Here is a 26,985-nt window from a genome sequence, read left to right on the forward strand (position 1 = left end):
ATGACAATGTGATAAAATCTGACCGAGAGGCTTTTTATCACAATCACTTACTCCCAGTCCTAATATTTTGAGTTTTCCATTTTGTCTGGCCATCTGGTAGTAGATTTAAACTGCCGGGATGGTATCAGCTCCACTGGTTAGGTCAGATCACAGTGATAAAGCATCTCCTCCATGAACTCCTATCAACGGCCTTCATCCAAGCTCACTAAAGGAGTGGGTGGCCAAGAGGACGATTATGATAACAGATACCGCTGGAGGCACGGCATAAGGTGCACTTCACTTCAGAAGCACGGCCTTGGGTCTCTCATTTGCCGAAACACTTTCCATGTCCTCAACGTCCTTATTTCTTTGGCGGGAATAATACAAACCAACAAACAGCACAAGCTATTTGAGTTAATGACAAATAAATTTGATTTCACTTTCAAGTTCAACATTTTCAACAATTGACACATGAAGTATGTCATGTGGTACAACCATCAAATAAAAAGTAATAGCACAATTTTTACTTGAATACGTAGGATCCTATGATTTTTTTCGAAACATTTATCTTTTAGGTTTGTACGTTTTGTTTGTTTTAAACAAACATCATGATACAAACATCATCCTTCATAGTGCGTTGTGATTTATGCAATGCCAGAAACGCATAAGGAATCACAGAATCCAGTCATAAAAATTGAATTTATTGTATAAAGTGGAATTTGGATGCATAAAACAATAGCAATGTTGCAAAATTAATCAAATCAAGATATGGACTTGTGAATCAGGGTTATTATTGTTAACTAAAAAAAAAAAAAAAGTTAAACTAAATGTCAAGCAAAATAGTCTAAATAACATTAAATATTTTAATATTTTCATTACTTAGAATAAAACAAACATTTACAAAAAAAATAAATAAATAAATAAAAATACTTTACCTTATTTTAAGTTTAAAATGAGCCATGTTAACTTATTTTAGCATTGCTAATTTTTCCTGTTGTACAATAGAATGTATTTCTCAAAGTATAATAAAAATTATAATACGGTTGATAAAAACCTTATTTTTTAGTAATATCACATAATTGTTTGTGCATGATTTAATTTAAAGAGTAATTCATTGTTGTGCAGCACTTTGTTTGCCAAAAATTGAAAGGAATTGTTTAAAATTTGTTTAAATACATTTTGATAGATCTTAAAAGTTAAGCATTCCTTTGATTCCGTTTGATAACACATTTGCATTAAATCATAAAACAAAGAATTCTGAAAGATTTCTAGAATAATATAACATTTCTGAAATAAAATAAAATAATAATTAAAAATAAAATAAACATTTTATATGGGCACTATTATTTATCATTTATTATAATAAATTATTAAATTGTTTAAGTTTTTTTTTAAATATAAGATTTGAAATCCTTTTTTATTTATTTTTTATTTAAACTATTAAAACAGAATCCAGAAAAGAAAAAAAAAATTGAAAACTTGGAAAATTCAGAATAAAATTAGGGGGGGAAAAAATCTAATGGATTTCAAATTGTCTGCTGAGGTTATTTCTACAACACAACGTTCCTGCACATGGTTGTGCAGGTGACTTTGTTGGTCGCGCCACATGACTTTGGTTTGGCGGAAAATGATTTAAAAAAATGTTTCAAAACCTCAATATTGCCAGGAATGTTAAGGCACAATGCAATGATACGTCTGATAGTTGGATCCGGATTAAAGCGCCGGTGTGAGGTTTCTATTCCCGACGGTGACAGAGCGCTACTCATCGACATCATTGAATTCTGAAGCTCTCCGGTTTCATTGTCTGAATACAAATGCCAGATTTTACGGTTAATAAGCAAATCAAAATGAAGCCCCTAAAAGTTGGTTCCCGCCATATTTCTAAGCGTAGCCTTTTACTCAGGCTGCTATTTCTCTCGTATTGCTCCTCTCGATTCATTAACTTCAAAGCGTATTGTTTGCCCTATCTTCTCCAAGTCTCGCTCCTGCTGAGTTTTCGCCTCAAGTACTAGGTATGCTTTACTCAAACCAGAACCAGAGTCATCCTGTGTTTTTCCTCCATATTCTTCCACGATGATCAAAGACATTGTTTTCATCAGGAATTACAAAGCTGTTTTTTTGCATGTCATGCATAAAAAGCAATTTTCCAGGGGCTGGATCATGAGATGGTGAGCTGAATTCAAACAAATGCCGTGTTGTACGTCTCTGCTTACGAATGTGAGCCGCTGTTGAAACCGCTGCAGGATCGATTTTAAATTCAACAGATGGCCATCCAACATTCACAAGCCTTACATGTGGACTTCATATTAAGTGTGATTTGACAAGGCTCTGAGGATCATTATTGATTTGAATGGATTCGCAGCATAAATTCAGATTTGACCATACAGTAAGTATTAAACTTTGGTTACTTAATTCATCCTACACCGTTCCAGAGCAATCTGGATTATAATTTTCACTTTGCAGATGACAAAATGGGAAGGGAAAGTGTGCAGTGTACAGAGAGCTGCAATCATATCTTGGCACCCAAAATATACCAAACAAATGTCTTATACAATTACATTTTTAAAATTATGTAAAGTGGATAAAAGTTTTGTAATTAAGATTATCAAATAAAATCTAATTTATTTACTTTTTTTGTTGTTGTTGTTGTTTGGTTTTTTGTTTTTACAAAAAAATGCTGTATCTTATACAATTATGTAAAATGTATAACAAATTTATACCAAAAATGTTATAAAAATGATTTAAATTTGTAAATTATACAAAAATACATAATTTATCATTTAAATGTATAATGTAAAAATGTATAAAAATGTAATTTTCTTAAAATGTAATAAAACATTTCAATTTTTTATATTACAGAAAAAATACATTATACAATTACATGATTATAAATTATGTTAAATGTATTTATATATATATATATACACACACAGTGGGGCAAAAAAGTATTTAGTCAGCCACCAATTGTGCAAGTTCTCCCACTTAAAAAGATGAGAGAGGCCTGTAATTTTCATCATAGGTATACCTCAACTATGAGAGACAAAATGAGAAAAAAAAATCCAGAAAATCACATTGTAGGATTTTTAAAGAATTTATTTGCAAATTATGGTGGAAAATAAGTATTTGGTCAATAACAAAATTTCATCTCAATACTTTGTTATATACCCTTTGTTGGCAATGACAGAGGTCAAACGTTTTCTGTAAGTCTTCACAAGGTTTTCACACACTGTTGCTGGTATTTTGGCCCATTCCTCCATGCAGATCTCCTCTAGAGCAGTAATGTTTTGGGGCTGTCACTGGGCAACACGGACTTTCAACTCCCTCCAAAGATTTTCGATGGGGTTGAGATCTGGAGACTGGCTAGGCCACTCCAGGACCTTGAAATGCTTCTCCTTCGTTGCCCGGGCGGTGTGTTTGGGATCATTGTCATGCTGAAAGACCCAGCCACGTTTCATCTTCAATGCCCTTGCTGATGGAAGTCAGTCTTCCTGGTCCCTTTGCAGAAAAACAGCCCCAAAGCATGATGTTTCCACCCCCATGCTTCACAGTAGGTATGGTGTTCTTTGGATGCAACTCAGCATTCTTTCTCCTCCAAACACGACAAGTTGAGTTTTTACCAAAAAGTTCTATTTTGGTTTCATCTGACCATATGACATTCTCCCAATCCTCTTCTGGATCATCCAAATGCTCTCTAGCAAACTTCAGACAGGCCCGGACATGTACTGGCTTAAGCAGGGGGACACGTCTGGCACTGCAGGATTTGAGTCCCTGGCGGCGCAGTGTGTTACTGATGGTAGCCTTTGTTACTTTGGTCCCAGCTCTCTGCAGGTCATTCACTAGGTCCCCCCGTGTGGTTCTGGGATTTTGCTCACAGTTCTTGTGATCATTTTGATCCCACGGGTGAGATCTTGCATGGAGCCCCAGATCGGGGAGATTATCAGTGGTCTTGTATGTCTTCCATTTTCTAATAATTGCTCCCACAGTTGATTTCTTCACACCAAGCTGCTTACCTATTGCAGATTCAGTCTTCCCAGCCTGGTGCAGGTCTACAATTTTGTTTCTGTCCTTTGACAGCTCTTTGGTCTTGGCCATGGTGGAGTTTGGACTGTTTGAGGTTGTGGACAAGTGTCTTTTATACTGATAACGAGTTCAAACAGATGCCATTAATACAGGTAACGAGTGGAGGACAGAGGAGCCTCTTAAAGAAGAAGTTACAGGTCTGTGAGAGCCAGAAATCTTGCTTGTTTGTAGGTGACCAAATACTTATTTTACCGAGAAATTTACAAATTAATTCTTTAAAAACCCTACAATGTGATTTTCTGGATTTTTTTCTAATTTTGTCTCTCATAGTTGAGGTATACCTATGATGAAAATTACAGGCATATATATATATATATATATAACATCCACTTTTGGTATGGCAAGATGTCTTAAAATGTATTTCTTTTTTTAACATGTAAACTTAGACCACATTATTAGATTACCTTTTGACTTCATGAATACATATAAATGACAGCTTAATTATTATTATTTATTTTTTTAAGCTTTTTTGTGCAATTATTTAAAGACCACATGTATCATTTTTTGTCACTGGTGTTACCTTCTTTAGCAATATTAAAAGTTTTTATGAAATATTATTTCTCGATTTTTTTTCCAGCACATCAGAGTTAAAAACGAAAATAAGGAAAATGCAAGAAATAAGTAGATTGTGTTTTATTTATTTAATGTGACAGACAAAAATAGTACAGTAACACAGTACAGTAACACCAGTGACACAATGAATCACTAAGACCTGATATACTGATCTTCACTGTTCATCAGTATAGTGACAGTAACACCAGTGACAATTTTCATGAAAAATGCATTTTACAAAATGTCTGCTGCACGATATCAAACCAGATGTCGTCAATCATGGTATACTCACTAAATTAATTAGTTTAAACCATTTGTATTCTAGTTTTTTACATTTCCCTAACAATAAATAGGTCACACCAGTGACGTCAACTAAAAGCTTCATATGAAATCATGAGATAAATTAGAAAATTTCTGATAACTGAAAAGAAACAGTCGACTAAACATGGGCCTTTTTTCATAGATATTTAGAAAATAGGAAGGTTGAGTGATGTCATCAGTGTCATTTTTTATTACAAAATAAAAGACTTTTGTTAAGCGGTAACACCAGTGACAACTCCAGGGGACCACTATTTTCATTACATGTTTTATAATATTTATTTGGCATTTTGTTTTTTTATGCCATTTACATTTGATAGTTATGAATAGACTTTTGTATTTTAAAATGGTAGAAAATCCTGTTTTTGACCTCAAAATAAAGCACTTTCCCTCTGTACATGGCTGTGGGGACGAGCAGTTTTGTGGTACTTGGAATTCTATATGATTAATAAAATAAAAATAGAAAATTATGCCACATTGATGGCTCAGGAAGGTGTAATTGTTCAAATAACATTGTTTCTAGAATTTATTGTTTGATAAATTCAATTTCTGTATATTTCTGCTGAAGGGCACAGGTAAATATGACCTTTATTGTAATGGGCTTATGTGAAGATTGTTTTAAGTTCACTTGAATTAGAAGTTATTTTTTAAAGTCTAATAAATGTTGAAATTGATAGCTCTCAATTATACTGTAATGTTGAATGGCTATAGCCAGTGGTTAAATATTAGGGGGAAAAACTATTTTATAGAGACATCAGTAGTATTGGTATCAGTGATACTGGCCTTCAGTCATAAACAAAAGATGTCATTAAACAAATATAAAAAAAATATACTGTCTTTACATTGTTTGTACATTAATTTGAAGATTGAATGTGAAATTGCAATATAAAAGTATATTTAAAAACTTTAATGTTAGGTGGGATTAATCGCGATTAATTTCAGAAAAAAATGTGCGATTAATTAGTTAATATTTATTTACACACACACACACACGTATTTATTTATATATATATATATATATATATATATATATATATATAATTCTAAATAATAATGTTAATATAAATTATGTAAAATGTATAACATTTTATAGAAACATTATGTAAAAATATAAATAATTGTTATACTGTAGAAAAATACATTATACAAATAAATTAACTGAATTAAAAATTACATAATTTATAACTTTTGTATTATACAAAAATTATATTATACAATTTATTATTATTATTTGTTTGTTTGTTTGTTTGTTTGTAGTTATGTCAGCACTAGCTTTGTGTTTAAGTCCAAGAAGTGCAGTTTTTCCATGAGTACATGGATGGTTGACATTTAGACAAATAAATAAATAAATAAATCCACATGAATATTACGAGGAATGAAACTGACACAGTTTCATTACACACAGAAAAAAAAAAAGTACATGATAATTTAATCTTTGTTGCGTTTCTCTGAGCTGATCCCTGAAGCTGTCATGTGGTGCGACTTTTCACATATTCCATGAAAAACTAAAAAGCACATATTTCTGCTGAAAAAAACCCATCACACATTAATTTCTAATCATTAGTCTACTGAAATCAAAAATATAAATTTAGGCGCAGGTCTCAGCGTATGAATTTCATAATATTTCATAAGCGTACAGCTGGAGCTGTGAAAGACGGAGCCCAAGGATGTGTGTTCTTGTTTTGCGGAGCCTCGCACAACCAACAGCAGAGAAAGACGTGTTTCTGTAATCTCAGAGGAACCCAGAAACGCCCCAAACCTCCACCGACAGCCCATGAACATGTTTGAGAGCAAAAAACACCATCCCAATACCATCACATGCACTTCAGCACAGCATTGCCCCGTGGAAAAGAATGATATATGAAGAAACTGAATTAGGCCTAAATAAACAGATGTTAAGCTAAATTAACTAGCTATAGCATGGTCACACTGTTGTAAGATCTGAACCATGAAAATCCAACAGCAAATATTATTGAGATCCATAATTAATTGTAATTATTTATATACATTTCCCTTTTGAGCTGATTTGCTACACCGCCTACTTCCAATCGAGGTTGGAGTTGTCCGGGTGCTCCACTGGCTGGTGGTAAGAGATCCCGAGCCGGAACAGTATCATAAGGACCTCACTGTCGAGGGCGCTGGCGAGGGCGAGCGGCACGAATGCCCTCGCATAGGTGAGCGGGTCGTGATTGGTAATTGTTACCAATTAAAAACATAAAAACTAACACTCAACTAAAACTAAAACTAAAAAAAAAGTAAAACTAAATAGTGAGACTTAAAGGCAAAAACTAATAAAAATAGCAAAGGCACATAAAATTACTACCAAAAATTTTTATGAAAATTGAAAATATAAAAAAAACTTATTCAAATAAAATATTAATAAAAACTATAATATTATATAAATGATACTAAAATAACACTGATTTGCACCAAAATACTTATACATGTAATAAACAGCAATATTTGCCTACGTATGTTTTTACAGAAAGGCTTAAAAGCATGCAAAAGGACAAATGGGGATTTTTTTAAAACAACGACAAACAAATCATTCAATCAGTGTTTTGAACTGATTAAAACGGTGTTCAAAAAAAAAAAAGTTTGAAGAAAATTAATCAAAATTCGAGTTTAAAATCACACAGTGTTATTTTAGTATAATTGAGATGCTATTATAGTTTTTATTAATTTTTTGGATCAGTTTTTGTTTTTATTTCAATTAAATTTTTAAGTTTTACTAGTTTAGTTGTTTTAGTCAAATTTAAGTAGTTTGTGTTTTTTATGATTTAATATTTTTTATTTTATTTATTGTTTATTATTATTATTATTTTGTTTTTATTAAATTTTTATTTCAGTTTTAGTTAGAAATGTTGCAGAGCTGGAATAAATCGTTTTGTTTTTTTTTCAGTTAATGTTTATTTTATAATGAAAATGTTTTTAATGGTTTTAATTTTAGTATCAGTTTTAATTAACTATAATAACATAATAAAACAAAATTATAAGTGTCAAAGTGTTGTCATATGGCTTATGATTTATATTCAAAGACTGCAGAAGCTGTATTACAGCTATTCATGACAAACTTAAGAAACGTAAACTGTAGACTTTCTTCACTGATTATCTAGATCTCCACCAAAATGCTGAAAACTTATTTGCAATATCATTCAGATTCAAAAATGGATTTGAAGTCAAACCAAACTTCGACATCCCGTCAGGATGGGGAATGAGATTTAAGAGCGACAGCAGAGGTGCTGATTTCCAAAAGTCTGTTTTCAAAGCAGTCCTTTTGAGTTTGACAGACGTGATCACAATCACCTGCCATTGTATGTAAACTCCATGCTAACAAGCGAGCTAATCAGCAAGACAAACACAGACACGCCGCCAATCCATCAAACCACGGTTTTAGTCATGAAAACGCAAAACAGCATCTCACATGCTGTTTTTTTGTATTTGGCCACCCATGGAAACCAAGTTGACCTTTTGTGACCTTCCCCAGCAGCCACCTGCCAGTTAGCCTGTTCTCCACTGGTCCCCTGAGAGCCCGCTCTCACCCTCCTCCATTTTAACTGTGCCGAGAGGCCAATTACAACAGCCATCAGTCTGTCCCGACTGTCCCCAAACCCTCTGATCACGGGCCCCTTTCAACCCCCAGCCTTGAGGGTTTGCACCGGGACAGCACCACAGAAATCTCCCTCTACCTTCGTTAGAGCTAGAGGAACCACAGTAGCGCCCGAGGCGGTGGAGCAGGACAGCGATGAAAGGATGTCTCAGCACATTTCACTTAGAAACATATCGATTCGCCTACCACACTTTCTCCAGAGTAATTGCTACGTCTCCCCAGGGCCCTCGACGGGATGGAGCTAATGTCGTCACAGTGTTAATACTGTTTATTTGTTTACTTGTTTACTCTGACCTGCATCCAAGAACAAAAGGAGAACAGCGAATCCATCCCACACGCCGCACAAACAACTGTCAGACAACAACCCAAAGTGACGGATCAAAGCGCAACGTCCCTGATCAAAGCGTTACGTATTGAAGCTGAAGCTCTTCTGCATAGGCACGTAGGTGTCCTGTGTTGTTTTTGTCCTCATTTCGGGTTGTTTTTTTTTGTCCTCTCACATGACAGACGTGTCCCACTTAGAGATCAGCTCAAGGTTGCGATATAAATGCTAATATACCCACGTACACCGCGGTTCAACATACTTAACACTTACGTCAAATTAAATATGGCATCTGTTAGTTGTTTCGTTAGTAAAACAGTATAGTTAACCCTTTCACTGGTGTGTTTAAATTCCCGTTCACACCAAGAACGATAACTATAAAGATAAATTTATTAGCCTCCACACCAATGGACGATATCGTTTGTTTATTCTAGCGCGGTCAAACAATTAATCGCTATTAATCGCATCCTAAAGTTTTTGTTTACATAATATATGTGTGTGTACGGTGTATATTTATTATGTACATATAAATGCACACACATACAGTATATATTTTTTAAAATATTTACATGTATTTACATGTATATATTTATATTCATATAATTTATATTAGATATAAATATATTTAATATATAAATGTAACATATTCTTCTGAAATTTATACATGCATGTGTGTGTGTTTATATAAACATAATAAATATACACAGTACACACACACATATACTATGTAAAACAAAAACGTTTATTTTGGATGCGATTAATCACGATTAATCGTTTGACAACACTAGTTTATTCTAAGCGTACGCTCGTCAGCCGCTTTAAATTCTCAAGCTCGTTACAGCAGGATGGATTCTGATTGGGTGTCAATGCTTGTATCGTTCATCAGCTGGAAAAAAATCATTCTGGAAGTGATTCCAAAGATATCGTTTCTCTGTGCCTTTATCGTTATAGCTGTAGTGTGGACTCTGCTATTCTTTAATATTGAGAAAGATTTTTAGAACTATATTTTTATCGTTATCTTTATAGTTATCGTCCTTAATGTGAACAGGCTGTAAAATATTCTAGCGGTCCCCCCCAGAGTGAGTTTTTTTTTAAGGCGACTTATTTTAGAACGATTCCCCTTATTGTTTAAATAGCGGCACGTCATGCTTGTCACGTGACACACCACGGCCACAAAAACACTGTATGACGGATGTATCGATTTTATTTCGTTTTTTCTTTTTTGTTCAAAATATTCACAAACTTGCTTACCATGTCATGAACTATCTGATATTTCGATTCACAAATAAGTGCAAGTCAGTGCATTTTGTCGTTTAAAAACCTTTATAAATGATCTTGATTGTGTTCTATAACGTGAGATGGGCGCTGCATGTTCGTTCGTGCTGCAGTTCAGAGTGTCCTGTCAGTCGGATTTACAACATGTGAATTCATTGATTTCTCTTTTATCTGATATGAATAAAACACATCAGCAAATTATATTTGAATGGATTATTATTGCTACTTCCATAGACATCCGTGTGTATTTTATATTTCTAAATATATTGTTTTACTAGTACTTACAGTATGTTTATTTAAATGTCTGAAACTTAAAATGAACATGTAGTTTAAAACACTGCATATTTGTGATTATATGATAAGTGCAGAGCACGTTTTAGCGGAAAACAAAACGCGAAAGCACAGTTTGAAATAATTAAATATTAGCAAATATTAAAAGAAAAACAGTGTTAAAAATGTGTCAAATATGAATGTATTATACTCACCTCAAAAATATTAATTCAATTGAAACATTAAAATAAATTAACCAATAATAATAAATAACAAAAATAATAATAACAATAATAATTTATAATTGGTTTCATCCATTCTTTCATCCTATATATAGGATAAAAGAATGAAACAGGGTTACTGTATATATTTTATAAATGAATGTGTTTATTTACTATTGTTATTAATAATAACAAGAAACAGAACAAACCGAGACAGACTAAATCCAGAAGAACTGTGGCAACGTCTCCAGGATGCTTCAAGAGACCTTTATAATTTATAATGCCTGACTTATTTAGTGCAATGGTTTTCTACCATTGTTTAAAATAGTTTTTAACTTCCACAAAACAAAATGAAAAAATTGATTAAATTAATGAACTGTCTAATAAGTTCAAAAGCTGTCCAATTTTATAAAACTCTACAAATAACTATTCTTTAAAATAAAAATAAAAACTATTATTTGATTTGCCATGGCTGCAGTCTGTAGAGCAGGGGTAAGCAATGTCGGTCCTGGAGTGCCGCTGTCCTGTAGAGTTTAGCTCCAGCCCTAATCAAACACACAACCTGTTCAACCTGAACAAGCTAATCAAGGTCTTCAGAATTACTAGGGCTACAGGCAGGTGAGGTTTTTTTCAGGGTTGGAGCTAAATTCTGCAGGACATCGGCACTCCAGGACCGACGTTGCCTACCCCTGCTGAAGAGGGTAAAAACATATGCACACTATGATGGATTTCAGTCCTGTCAAATACGTCAGTCCACCTCACGGCTATATTAGGTACGTCCCGTCTCTCCTGCAGCATAATGAGGATGAGACACTCCATGTGCCACAGATGGGGGTGAAAGAGGGTTTCCACAAAGGCAAACGCCTCGTCTTATTCCTCATGTCCCACCTGTCACAACTGCACATGGAGGAGATGGGAGGAAGGCAGAAGAAACTGAAGGAAGAGTGCAGAACAAGAGCATGGAAAGGCTTGACATATCAGCAGGAGTTTAACACACAGTCCCCAAGACCCCTATTAGAGCCGCTGCAGACACACTGCTGCGGGGAAGCCGATCATGACGCAACCCGTCTGAATGAGACTCTGGGATCTGATAGCCACTGTGAGTGTGTGCGAGAAACAGCCGTTTCATTAGCCATAGATTTGTTAGGCTCTTGTGAACATGGACACAGTCACACCATTGCCTGTATGTGTGTAAAAGAGTATACAAACACACACACACATCTGCAGGGTTCATCTCTAAGATCAGCATAATCCATAAAGCAGTGTAAGCATTTGTGTAAATACATTATGTATTTAGTGCTGTCAAACGATTAATCACGATTAATCACATCCAAAATAAAGGTTTGTTTACATAATATATGTATGTGTACTGTTTATGTATTATTTATATATAAATACACACACATACAGTATATATTTTGAAAATATTTACTTGTATATACATTTATATTAATATATATTAATATATTTAATATATAAACAACATATTTTTCTTAAATATATACATGCATGTATTTGTATTTATATATACATAATAAATATACACAGTATGCACTCATATATTATGTAAACAAAAACTTTTATTTTGGATGCGATTAATCGCGATTAATCGTTTGACAGCACTATATGTATGCTAGCCAAACTTTCAACTTCCGACATAAAGTCTGGTCCACTTAGTAGTATTTTCTGATCAAGAACCGTCCACAAAGAACGTTGTCTGACCAACATGTTTCTTTGAACGTGAACAGTCCTTTCAGTGTGTAATACTGTTTTAAAGATGTGCTCAGTATTTAGCAGTCCAGGCTCGTTAGAAAAAATGCCTATATGGCACCATTTCGGCAAAACAATATTACGTTGCTTCTTGCACATTTCGCAACACTTTTAAAGTGAAATGTCCAGTGAGTGGCGCTAAAAGAGCATTCAGTTTTCATCGGAAACCGATGAACATGAATCTGGAAATGCTTTCTTGTTAGTTGTTGACTGTATCACTGCAGTTCAGGAATGAAATATCCGGTAAGTAGGGATGTAATGATTCACTCAACTCATGATTCGATTTTCTCACGATTTTTTTTTTTTTAACAAAATGAGATTGAAGACATTATACAGTAAATGAGAAGGTGTCCTTTTATTAGGCTATTAAAATAAAGTCAAAACTAAATTGAAATTTTGAAACAAACCCCAAATCAAATGAGCAAGTTACACAAATAAAAAATCTCTTCATATAAACAAGCTAAGGATTTGTCTGTGCTCTTTCCATTTAAAATGAGAGGCAACCACTGCATTTTAATCATCATCCAAACAAAGATGCAGCATACATGCAGCATGAGCAGTTTTTAATCTAAATTAGGCTGTATAATTTTGAAATTTGAAGGAAAAACAGAATGGTCTGACTTTAGTATTGTGAAACTTTACTACATAAAACATGTCTGAACGAAACAGCAGACGAGCTGAATGAGATGCAAATTCACTCTCTGCCAGCAGGTGGCGCTTTGAACAACAATGATATAGTGTTTCCTGGGTTACCGCTGTAAACAAAGCATAGCTGCCACTACTTTAATTTGCATCGTTCAGAGGCAAGATGAAAAGAAAATACCACGTAAACTTTTCTAAAGACAGTCAGTTCCCCTCAGAGATTCATTCATATAAACTCCTACTCCAATTGTATCGCAATTTGTTTGGCATCTCAACCGATTTGAATTGTCACATATTTGAATCGATTTTCAACCAGCTCACGGTTAATCGCTACATCCCTACCAGTAAGTGATGCTAAAATGTCAATGCTCTATTGCTTATGAAAATAAGATAAACCCAACTCTAACTCTAACACCGTGTCTACACCGGAAGCGAACTCATTATAATCAGTGATGCTGTCTACACTGGATGTGGTGCAGCGCGACACGACAAATCCCCGACAGAAAACTGCTGCAGCGTTCTATTTATGACGTATTATGAAGTATTGACACAAATTTCAAATCATTTTCAATGCTCGCTTTGTCGCGTCCAGTGTAGACAGACTTTAGCGGCTGTAGCGCCAATGTAGACACGGTGTAACCGATAGTGTTAACAAACACAAACATGAGATAAAATGCATATGTTGAGGCAAACATGCCAGTTTATCTTGCTTCTACAAGTGTTTGAGCTCTTTTATTGTGACTTGTGTTTTTGGGACTCATAACAAATGTTTCGTATCACGAGTGATGCTGTACCGGGTGCACTACTGAGCAAGTTTACTATATCAGAAAAGCTGTACATATGGAGCTGGTTGCATCATGCAAACATCAAACTGTTTTCGTTTACAAATTATACACGATGCGAAAAGTGTGTTGAGGTCACAACATAGTTTTGGCCAAGGAACTGCGCAAAAATAAGTCTTTATTAATCGATAATCTGCTTCTGTAATCATAATTTGTGTGAAAGGAATAAAAGTTGGTGTTTTACTGCTACTAGTGTTCACTTCAGCTGGAAACTATAGTGAATTGCATATATAGGTACATTAATGGAGTTTTGCCTGTGTTCTGTAAGCATTTGTTGGTTTTTTGTACCAGCTCTTTCTTATACTGACACCTAGTGATGGGGATGAAGCATCATGCAAAAGCTACATTTTTTAGTTTCTGATATCATGGTTGAGATGCTCTATTCAAAATTATTTTATTTATCCACTGGATTTTGGATTTTCATAGGCAGTTTAAAGATTAGTGTGCTGAAATAAGGTTACTAATTCACGGTTTCAAATCCAGGATATATATCACCTCACACACTCCACTTCCTCAAGCTACATCAATAATGGTGATGTTCCCACTCAAGACCAGTCAATGAAGAGTGAGTGATTAAATTAATATAAAAGCACTTACATCAACTGTAATTAATGACATTGTGATTGTAGAACGTCTAAGAATGCAGGTGCTCATCTAGATTGACCTCTGACCTTTGCTCACTGAACTGATTCAAAAGAACCAAGCAATAGTCTGTCTATCTACATCTTAATGTAATAGTAGATGAATAATAGTCATGAAAGTAGATGAATAATAGTCATAAAAACATCAAAAATGAGAATAAATAAATAAATCCTTTAACTCATTTTCAGATTTCCATGACTAATTATGGCCAATGTTCAATAAATAAATATTTTTTCTTTTTTTTTTACACATTTTGATATTTTAAGGTCTAATTATGGACAACTTTTAATAAATAATTCCATGTTTTCTCATTTTGATATTACTTTCATGACTAATTCTGACTAATCACAACTATTTCAACTATTTATGTCAGGATTATGGACCTATCTGTGTGTGTTTTGTTCCATGTGACCCAGTTTCTGTCTCCGTTTGATTGTTTTATTTATTCCAGGTGTGTCTCGTTCTTCCCTGATTGTCCTGTGTTCATAAGCCCCATTCCTTTCAGTTAGTGTTTATCGGTTCTTGAATGTCTTCCTTGCCTGTGCTCTATGTCACCCTGTTGGATATTAAAGCCTCTTGTTTTGTGAATTCTTCGTCTTTTTCGTTTTTTTTTTTTTTTTTGCAGAATTCCTATTGTTTTCAATGATATAAAAGTTCATAAAATATCAAAGTTATATTTAATGTTTGATATATATCTGGAGTCAATACAATCAAATACGGCTATGACAAAATACAGCTTCTTGAAATTCCTGGCAGGTTTTGTGAGTTTCACCCTGTCACTACATTAATTGGTCAAACTGAATCTTTAAACTGAGTGTCAAGAAATCATTATATTTTTTCTTATAAAGCATTGAGTTTTGCTGACCAAATGCTGATTTGGCAGTTCAGCTTTATGTTGCACATGGTGTGCGGAGGGTTTGCGCTCACATGCAGCTCAGCAAGGCAAGAAAAGCAGAAAAGAGAGCGAGTGAGAGATTTTAGTGCGGGATGAGAGGGGGTTTGTCTGGTTACATAACCTCCAGAGAGCACAGGCCAGCCATCTGCTGCTGTACGACCAACAGGCTCGTCCATTACTAACAGCAGCAGGGTTTAATCCTCTCATCCACAATCTTTGTTCTCTCTCATCTCTTTCTCTCTTATCAGGCCCGTATGTCTCTCTTTGTCCTCACTTCTACCTCTCTGTCCTGTCCCTGCTCCTCCTGCGTTACTGTCCTCTGTCCACATTTGATGTCTCTCTCCCTGTCACCGTTTCAGTCTTTCTCTTGTACTGCATCTTATTGCGGTTTTGTATCGGTCTGGTTTGCTGTGACATACAACACTGTAAAACTGTAGATTGCTGAACACTTTTGTAGCTAACACTTGTAGAGGCCATATTCCTCACTTCTGCAGTATTTTTTTCCTAAGAAATTTACTTTTTCTAAGAAATCAAATTTCATGAAGCCTGTCAAGAACATATTTCACTAAAACATTCACCCCAAATTTATGAGAAAGAAAATAAATATAAGAAAGAATAAAGAAAATAAATGTATAATAACAATAATAATAACAACAACAGCAACAATTATTCTAAAATAAATAACAATACAATAATATAAATTATTTTAAAATAAAACAATAATAATACTATACAAATAAACATTATTTTATTGTATTTATTTATAATATTAACAGCAAGTATTATTCTAAAATAAACATAACGAAATAATATTAATAAATTACTTAAAACAAACAATAATAATAATAATAATAAATAACGCAACAACTATTATTCTAAAATAAATAATATAATATAAATTAATTATTTTAAAACAAAACAAAAATAAAATCAAAATTAATAATAATAATAATAATAATAATAATAATAATAATAGCATTATACAAATAAACATTGTTTTATTGTATTTATAATATTAACAGCAAGTATTATGCTACAATAAATAACTAAATAATATTAATAAATTACTTTAAAATAAACTAATAATAATATTATTATTATTATTATACAAATAAACTTATTTTTATTTATAATATTAACAGCAAGTATTATTCTAAAATAAATATAAGAAAATAATAATATTAATAACTTATTTTAAAATAATCAAACAAAAATAATAACATAATATTAATAAGAATAATTTTTATTTTATTATTATTATAAATTAATATAACAAAATACTTATATATATATATATATATATATATATATATATATATATATATATATATATATATATATATATATATATATATATATATATATATATATAAATTACTTAAAATAAACAAAATGAAATTTATTTATTTTATTTATAAAAATAAATGAATATAACTAAAATAATTGATTATGATGATGATGATGATTACAAATTACAATATAAAAACGTATTCATCAGTGTTTGCGTTTCAGGTCTGCTGCACTGACATGCAGTGAATGGAGTGTGAAGTCTAGTGAAACTTTACGATTAAAGAAGCTGTTTCTGCTACTGCGCCTTTAAGACTTATGTATGCAAATGATGCTGTATGTAAATTATGTTATGACTGGCTCTGGGTGAGCCAATAGGTGTTGATATGCATATGTGGGCGGCGATATGTTAATGAGCTCATGTGACATCATAAGCATCAGGGTCATCTGAATGAGCCATTTTTGCAGTTTAGTTTTAATAAATGTTCAGGGTCGACTGTGGAGCAGCTTCATGTTGAGAACAGCTACCAAAAAAATACTCCTCAAGACAGAACTGCTGTAGTGTAACAGGGTAAAGTCTCAGTAAAAGTCTTAATTTAGAGTAAAAGCAGGTGAAAGCGAGAAAGGAAACTGGCGAGCAGGTGTCTGCTCTAAAGATAGTGAGGACGGAGGAAGCCAGTCATGGAGTTTTCACTTTCTATATGTCGCTCGCTCTCATTTCCTCTCTCTCTTCCAGAGAAAGCGGGTAATTCAGAGATTCGCACATCAAAGGCTGTGTAGAAATGCGGTTTAACTCTTAGCTGTGAGTCTGCAGCGGCACAAACTCATTCTGAAGATCCAGAGCTGCAGAAGCAGAAGGAGACTCTACTCTACTGACTGTCAAACCATATAAACCCTCACAGATATGAGTCAATCACAAATAACAGCATCTATGATTAAGAGAAGGAAAAAATAATGTAAAAAAATATAAGAACTTAATTGAACTCGTTTTCAAGTTGGTACCTTTAACCTCGGTAAAATATTAGTAATGCACAGCCTACCGGTTTTATTGTTGTTTAATGCGTTGCACTATTTTTCTTTTTATTCCAGTCAAAATTAATCAGAAATAAAGCGTGTGCAATTTTCACCAGTGTCCAGGGCTGATTTCTGTGGGTTTCTGTGGTGAACAGGTCACGCCAGTGCTAATACAGCGTGTAAAACAGACTGCGTTTCCCTCTGAGGCTTGAATGAGCAACACAAACATCAGGAAACATGCACATTTGCACAGCAGTCGCCATAGAAACAGTCGCCAGCGACAGATAGAACATACAGAACCTACAGCATCTGTACATCAGAACCTCTTCTGTATTTACAGCAACAGATACAAGCTTCACAAACCAGCCCCACTGCATGCTACCAACAGAGAGAAGCAGCCAGTATAAGTTTGTTTGTTTACTGATTGATTGATTGCATAAATACAAAACAAATAACAACAATAAAAAATTGTCTCATATAAAAATTATATCTATATTAAAAATACATTTATTTAATTTTTGTTTATTTATTTATTTATTTATTATTATTATTAACAAATTCATTAAATCAAATCAAATCAAATATTATTTATTTTTAATATGAATTATTTTTACACTTTATTATTATTTTTATTGTTGTTTTGTATTTAATAATAATAATAACATTATTAGCATTGTTGTTTTATAAATACAAAATAAATATAAATAAATAAAATACAACAACAATGAATTATTATTATTGTTGTTGTTGTTGTTGTAAAATAAAACAAATAGCAACAAATAAATAATAATATTAAAATATATTTTAATATAATATAGCAATAAATAATAATATTAAAATATATTTAAGATAAATATTTTTATTTATTGTATTTTATTAATAATAACAATAAATTAATAAATACAATAAATAAAAATCTTTGTTTAATATATTTATAATTTTTATATTACACTTTATTATGTTTATTAAGTTTTGCATTTATATAATAATAATAATAATAATAATAAACTCAACTCCTGAATTCCTGAAATATATGCTAACAATACGGGGCTACTCCTAAAACAAACAATGTACAGTACAGAAACCAGTACAATTTTTCCAAAAATCAAAGTGTGAATAAACTGTGTCTGTTTTCGCAAGAAAAATTAATTTGCTCTTTGACCACTCGTATTCATATTGGTTTCATACACTTCTGAAAAATACCTTTATACCATTTTCACGAAATTATTCAATTTAAATGACACTAAAAATGTCATGCGGTGAAACAAAGTAAAACATGTATTAGTAGTAGTAGTATAGGCTAATTCATACAGTAAATACCAGTTTTCGGGAAGTCACTCCACATGACATTTACAACTTGAACTAACTTGACCTTGTCATAAAAGCGAACCGAATTCCCGCTGCTACTTGTAAAACACACTTTAAATGACTGCGATGTAACTGTATTTCCAAAACCCGCACAGTGTGAATAAACAGCGTCTGTTTTCACCTCAGAACTTCATTCGCTCTTTGACCACTGGCTCAGATCAGCGGGAAAGTGTGAGCTGTGCTGAGTAATGACTGGAGAAGCATCCATCTCTTTCTTTATTAGGAGGCGAAGGAACTGAGCTTTGAAGCCGCTTGGCTTCCCTCTAGATAACTACGAGCAAACGGGATTGATGCGCTTAGCTTTGACGGAGCATGTGAGGATACGAGCCCTCGGGCTGGAGAGGAACAAGGGCTTTAGTCTCCATTTCAAAGAGAATTTTTGCATTGCTGCCTCTCGATATTTCTGCAGTGACATAAGCGCAAAACTCGACAAAGATGGAGAGACGGAAAACAGGAGGTAAGGCTCGTTAGTGTCACGCTTAGCAGAAGCTCATTTGTTGCTCTCAGTCTTAACGTTAAAGATTCCAAAATTAATATGAAGACACAACTGCATGAAAGCTATCCGGAGGTTGTTTCTCCAAAAAGTGTAAACACTGTGACTCTGATGCTACCAAAACAAACTCTGCTGGTTAGCAAAACATGACATGGCAACACTGGCTCAACCAATGGCGTGAGTTCGGAGGCGGGACTTTCCTTGTGACCAGCCAATGTGAGGATTGTTGGGAAACCTGTTTGGAAAAGTTGAAGTTTATTCTTGCAGTTTACTTTGGTGCTACAGAAATGTCTCTAACCATCTCTTCAAATTTATCCTCAGAGTTTCCACTTATTTAGATGGCTTACTTTATTAACTGAACTCTACAAAAATTAAATTAAATTAAATATTAAAATTAATTTAATTAAATTAAATTACTGGTCTAAATTAGTGTTATTTTAGTATCTTTAATGTACTATTATAGTATTTGTTAATATTTTAAATTGGATTTTATTTTTTATATTTTCTGTTTTCATTTTAAATGTTAGTTGAAGTTTTAGTAATTGTTTTTTTTTTTGTTTGTTTGTTTTTTTTACATCTACACAGTATTTATTCATTTTATTTATTAGTTTTACTTTATTTAATTTTAGTTATTTTAATGTTTAAAACTTAAACTTATGAGAAAATGAGAAATGTTGCTTTGACAATTTATAAAAGTTATTTAAAAGTTTTTTTTTTCTATGTCATTTTATTTCAGTTCATGTTTATTTTACTTCAAGTAACGAAAATGTTTTTTATGGTTTTAGTTTTAGATAGTAACAGTAATTTTGTGAGAAACATAACGGCAACATAACGGTACATTGGGACAGTGCTAGTGCTTACTATAACACTACAAAACAATCTTTAAGCATTTACTTACTTGTCACTTTTCAGTGAAAGTAAAATTCTGTGCGAAGCCACAAAATAACAGCCAATCAAGTGTGATGTTTAATTTGTAGTTTTGTAGGGCAAGACTCTGGACCAATGAGATTAGAGTGTGGGCGGAGCCAACCCAAAGTGTGGGCGGACACCAAAACCTGAAGTCGGATTTATTTAGAAACAATTTTAACTTAGAAATTGACATAAAATTTCACAAATAAACAGCAAGTAATGCATTAAATGTGAAATTTTGAAGTAGAAAGACTGAAATGCTATTTTATTGTAAAACATATTTCAGTAATGTGTTTCATTTACAACTTTGCAAAACCATTTTTTTTTTTCCGATGTACCAAGTGCAACTCTGAGGAAACTGTGAGGAAACTAAACAGATGGGTATTTCTGAAAGTTAGCGTAATCGTTCTTAAGTTATTTATGACCATCACAAATGCATCAATATGCTCAATATGTCCTCCTTCACTCTGTTTTGTAGCAGCTCTTGGCTTTTACGGCAGGTTTGAGTGTTTCTGAGCGGAGCGAGGAGCAGTAAAGGCGCTGAGGGCACTCAGGGGGGTATTACGAGACTGAAGGTGATTATCGGCCTCCCAACAGCTCCTGAGGATGCGGCCAGTCGATTAAAACTCTCAGCCCTTCGCAATAAATCTCAGCTGTCCGCAGAGACAATATTAATGAATGTGTGGAAACAGGTGGACACTTTCCATTTCATCAATTCTTTGCTGCTTTCCGTCGTGAAATGTAGTCGTCGAGGCTTTGCAGGAGTCTGAGGTAAAACTTAAACGGTTTTAACAAATCAATATTACTAAAATAGTCTGTTTTAAGTGTCATTATGCTATCATTTTAATTAATAGTTATGTGTAAAACCTGCAAAAAACGAGTGCACACAAGCACTGCTGATGCAACACATAACAACAAAAACCTTGCCAGACTGTCTCAACAGAAATAGTCCAACATTCCCAAGATACTATTACATTTATAGGCCAAGTTTATCAGTACGAGAGGGAAAGTGAAGTTCAGTGCTGTTCACCTCTCACAGTCCATTAAGACCATCATGAAGGTGACATTTGTCCTGTGATTTATGGATGAATATTCACCGCCGGCGGTTTGTGCAGCAGAGGTCTCGACCGTTAAACCAGCAGAGAACGGAGTAAAAACCTCAGGAAAAATCAAGAGCAGTGAGTCAGAACGGTAACTTATATACACCTGCGTCACACAAAGCGTTTGACCGAAATGACGTGTCAAGGGTCGAGGGGTCAAGGGCTCTTAATAGCACTCGGCTACTTTCAAGCACTTGATGTGTTCAGCTCAGCAGTTTGAATGTCAGTGCAAGAAGGTAAAATCTTGACACCATGTAAAGAAATGCTTAATAAAAGGCACAAAACAAAGAACAAACATAATTTTTTTTAAATTAATAAATAAAAATAAATTCATAAAAATTCATAAATTCAAAAAAAAAAAAAATCCATTAAATGCAATAAACCTAAAATACAAAAAACTTAACCCTTTAAAAAAACAAACTACAATGTATAATGTTGCTGTGACATTTAATTGAAATACGGTAAATAAGTGTAAACTGAAGTACTAGAATTATTAAAAGTAAATTTGAAATAGCTAAAGCAAAATAAAAATAAAAAACAAAACTGACCAAAATTATGAATATAAATTACTAATAAATACTATAGTAGAAAATAAATAATGCTAAGATAACACTGAATCTATTCTGATTAAAATAAAAATGTATTATTATTTTTTCTATTTTCCCCACTGTAATATTAAAAATAAATTAATAATTCCAAAAGAATCTAATATTTAAGAGTCACCTTTTCAGACAAATACTTCTCTATAGCAAATATTAATATGAATTATTGATATTATTAATACACGCACACGTGTGTGTGTGTGTGTGTGTGTGTGTGTGTGTGTGTGTGTATATATATATGTGTGTGTGTGTGTGTGTGTGTGTATATATATACAGTATATATATATATATATATATATATATATATATGCATGTGTGTGGGTGTGTGGGTGTGTGTAGCAAATAATTTACAAATACTAGAGGAAAGTCTTTTGTTAAGAATTTGTTCTGAAATATTAATTCTAAATATTAATATGAAATATTAATTACTATATTAATACTAATATATGCATCTTGTTTTAAGTGCTTTTTAGAGCCCAGCATTGCACAAAATCAGAAATTTTATTGACTGTAACTGCATGCCATTAATCTTTATGTAATACTATAAAGATTTAATGCCTCAGTTTACTGTTGTTTAAAGACACATTTGGAAGTCTTTCAACAAATACAACCTAAATGACATGAAATGACTGCAATCTCTATTTTCCAAACTTCTACGTAATTTATATCAAAATAGCGAACTGAGAGAGCAGATTTCACACGCAATTACTGCATTTCCATAAAAACCACCATTAGATGTTCTCAGCAAAGCCAATTTTAGCCCTAAATGGCCCTTTTTACACAAAGACTCAAAGTAAACATTTAAACTGTTGGATATGTTTTATGGTCTGGATGCCGTGCAATTTGAAGAGGATGAGTCACTGAATTGTGTTTGTTTGTGTGTGTGTGTGTGTGTGTGTGTGTGTGTGTGTGTGTGTGTGTGTGTGTGTGTGTGCCATTAAAACTGACGCTAGTGTTTTCTCATTTAATGAGGCCGACCCATCTAATAGCCAGTAAAGCCTCATCGTGCACATTACAAGACAGAAGCTCATCGCCCCGCACACATTTAAACACCGGCTTTCTTGTTTTCAGTCATGTTGTTGTCATTATAGAGCACAATTTATTAAATCGCAGACTAGCTGACCGAATCTCACAAAGCCAGTCAAGAACATGTGTGGGTCAAATTTTACCCCAAAAAAGAAAGGAATAAAATTTTTAAAAATTGCCTAAAGAAAATTAAGCCTATATTTAGGATCAATTAACATTTGTTGTATTGTGACATTATGACAGTTAAGTTTTTATTTTATTATTTATTTATTTATTTTGTGTGTGTGTGTAATTTTGTAATTAAATTATTTGCGATAGGGTTGCAAAGTGACGGAAAATTTCCATTAAAAAAAAAAAAGTTTCCAAAATTTCTGGAATGTTTCCAAAATTTAGTGAAAATTGTCTGCCTCTGTGCAACCCTATTTGTGATATTGTGACAGTGCTTTCATGACAATAAAAAAAAAAAATAGTTACACTCAGGCATATTTAATAATTTCTTTTTGTCTTTTAATTTTGAGGTGAAATTATTTGACATTTCCCCCCATTCCTCATTACCATAATGCAATAAAACCCATTCTCATTACTGTAATCCCAAAAAAGTAGTAAAAACTGCATTAAATTAAACGAAACAACTCAAATAAAATAAAACACCCGGGCATACTACAGTTTTCTTTGTGCAAAGAATAATATTTCTTGTATTTTCGTGGTGAAATGTGTCCATAACATGCTTTTGGAGGTACGTAAATAAGACTTACAACCCATTTTACTTCTGAAATGTGATGTATTTTACAGTAAAACAATATTTAATGAGGAAAAAAGTAGGGCAGGACTTCAAGAATGGATTGGATTGTGTAAAGTACCTTCATGAGTTAAGTTTGGGGGGAGGGGCTAAAAATGAGGTCTTGATGATGTCACTGAAAAGAAAAGTTGTTTCAGATGCAGCGCAACTTATTAAATTTTACAAAAGCATCACAAAAACGAACAATTTGTCTTGAGAATAACCTACACCCATCATATGCAATAACATTTAAAACCACCCAAAAGCCTGCAAGCACACAAAACCTCGTCCTGACGTGTGAGGCAGCGATGTAGCTGAGGGAGCTCGAGGGGAAAGCGCGAGAGAGAGGTTGTAGTAATTGAATGTTATTATGTGGGAGAGGTCCGCACCCTACTGAGAGAATCCCATTAGTGGCCAGCCAGATTTAATCGCCATGTATGAAATTATTAAAAACCTCAGTGAATCGCTCTATTCCGCCCTGTTAAGGGTGATTCTGGACCGTAGGGAAGCGCTGCTCAAAAAACACACGCTAGAGAAAAATAAGACACATGAGTGTGCCGTTGCCATGGCAACCCGTGTCGCACATTAGCGAGAGTTAGTGATGTCACCGAACGGTGGCGATCTGTGTTAGTCATCAGTGTGCATGTTGTTCAAGCAACTGCTCCAGATAAACCTATGCAAAACATACTTGTGTTGTCTGAAGACAAATATGAATCTGTATTAAATTCAAAGCAATCATCTTCAGATGTATTTTCCAATACTCATCATCATATCCGACCATTTCCCATAGACTGTGTTCAGAAAAGCCTACTAACATGCTATTCTTACTAGTCCTGATGTACTAAGTATGCAGTATGCAAGTTTTCTGTATGCATATTAGACCCAGTTCACCTACAGTATGTACAACAAAACTAATACAACGCAATGTATTTTAGAGTGAGACTATTTAATGAGGAGGGCTGGACTTGATTTTATCCATCAAAAATTGATTGTGAAAAATTGCTTTATAGGACAGTTTTGGGGGGAGGGGCTAAAAATGAGGTCTTGATGATGTCACTGAAAAGAAAAGTTGTTTCAGAGGCAGAGCAAGTTATTACATTTTGAAGAGAAAAAAAATGAGAATAAGAGAATAAACTCCACCCATCATGTGCAAAAAGACTAATATTCAATAACTGACCTTTTAGTAACCGCAGGTATCTTTTTGATTAGTTATTTGTTCAGAGTGACAAAAGTTACAATGTCACTGCACTGTAAAAAGTGATAAGTTGACTTAACTTAAAAAAAATGAGGAAACCTGTTGCCTTAAAATTATTAAGTACATAATAATAAAAAGTTAAGTGAACTTGACAATTCACTTAACTCATTTTTTTAATTATCATTTACTTTGATAGCAACGGGTTTCCTCAATTTTTTTAAGTTAAGTCAACTTATCACTTTTTACAGTGTGTTTAAAAAGTTTACAACTTTTAAAAATGTAATAAAAAAAAATGATTAGGCAGTATACATTATATACTGTAAGAGAGACTGGGGCAAGTTGTCACAGAGCGAATATTTCAGTGACTTCACTGAAAAACAAATGCAGGACATTTTTAAACAGTGTTCACTCAGAAATGGCCATACATTTCACAAATAATTAAAGAAATGGCAAGTAATGCATTAAATTAAACATAAAATTTTGATTTAGAAAGATTGAAATAGTATTTTCTTGCACTCCAACCTTTGCTTTATTTACACATTTGAAAAACCATTCTTTGTAAGTTTTTGACTACTTAAAGTCAAAATTACAATATTTATTTCCTCTAGCAGTGGTTATGTACGTTAAAAGGCAGGTTTCAAGTCAGATTTTCACCGAAAGGTTCAACTATGTTTGCAGGACAAGAACATTTTCCATAAAATGTCAAGTCAGTGCAAGTTGTCACATATTCTGAAATTGTATCAATGTTCTATTCACAATATTTGTTGGCCTAAACCATGTTTTGTGTGTTTCTGTGTAGCATATTTTACATTTTTGGTGTTTTATGAATTATTTTGCGTTTCATAGTCCATAATAGTATGTTCAGTGGCATGTTTCATTGTGACAACTCATTGGGGCATGTTGTCACAAAGCTTTCAATTAACTGAATCTTAATTTTTGGTCAATATTGGTTCAAATCTTCAAAAAAAAAAAAAGAGGGGGGGGGATACTTAACATGTCTAAACAGAAACTGAGAGGTATTCACTTGAGTATAAAATAATAAGCGTGAGAAATTGCCTTGGCCTCCACTATTATGCAGTACTGGGTAAGTAGTAAGCTTGTACTCCGTTCAGCCACTGACTGTTCACAAAAGAGCACAAAATAAAGTCTAATAACTCTCCAGGCCACTCAGTACCCACGGTAACACCGGACTGTTTGACCACAAAATGAGCAGCTGTTAGAAATCCTAAATCCTGCTTAAATCATCCCAGAGCCACAGATGCAAATCAGCTGATGAGGAAGTTACAAAGCAATGGCTTCCTGTTCTTGAACAATTGTTCTCAAATTTGAAAACAATTGCACTTCAGCAATGAAATCAAAATATGCATTCTTCTCTCGAGCCACAGATTCATAATTTTGCTGAACAAAACAGCTGTTTTGTTCATTTTTATATGAAACTGTTAAAAATAAATGGAAGAATTAGTTACTTAAAATGTAATGTTGGTTTTATTTGTAAATTATGTTTATTTTATTAAGGTCTATGCATTTTTAATTGAATACAACAGTTTATTCTTGTGATCAAAGCTGAATTTTCAGCAACATTACTCCAGTCTTCAGTGTCACATGATTCTTCAGAAATCACTCTAATATGCTGATTTGCTGCTCAAGAAACATTTCTGATTACTATCAAAGATGAAAATAATATTAATGTTGATATTTTTGAGGAAACCTTTATTTTTCAGGATTAATTAATGAATACAAAGTTCAAAAGGACAGCATTTATTTTAAAAAGAAATCTTCGGTAACATTATAAATG

The 26,985-nt window shown here is 33.2% G+C and overlaps 1 protein-coding gene across 1 annotated transcript in view; it reads right to left on the reverse strand.

Moving 5' to 3' along the window:
- brsk2a (BR serine/threonine kinase 2a) overlaps window positions 1-26,985 on the reverse strand; it is a 223,527-nt gene that overhangs the window by 187,742 nt on the left and 8,800 nt on the right.

Source organism: Onychostoma macrolepis, chromosome 25 (genome assembly GCF_012432095.1).
Source record: "Onychostoma macrolepis isolate SWU-2019 chromosome 25, ASM1243209v1, whole genome shotgun sequence".
NCBI lineage: Eukaryota > Metazoa > Chordata > Actinopteri > Cypriniformes > Cyprinidae > Onychostoma > Onychostoma macrolepis.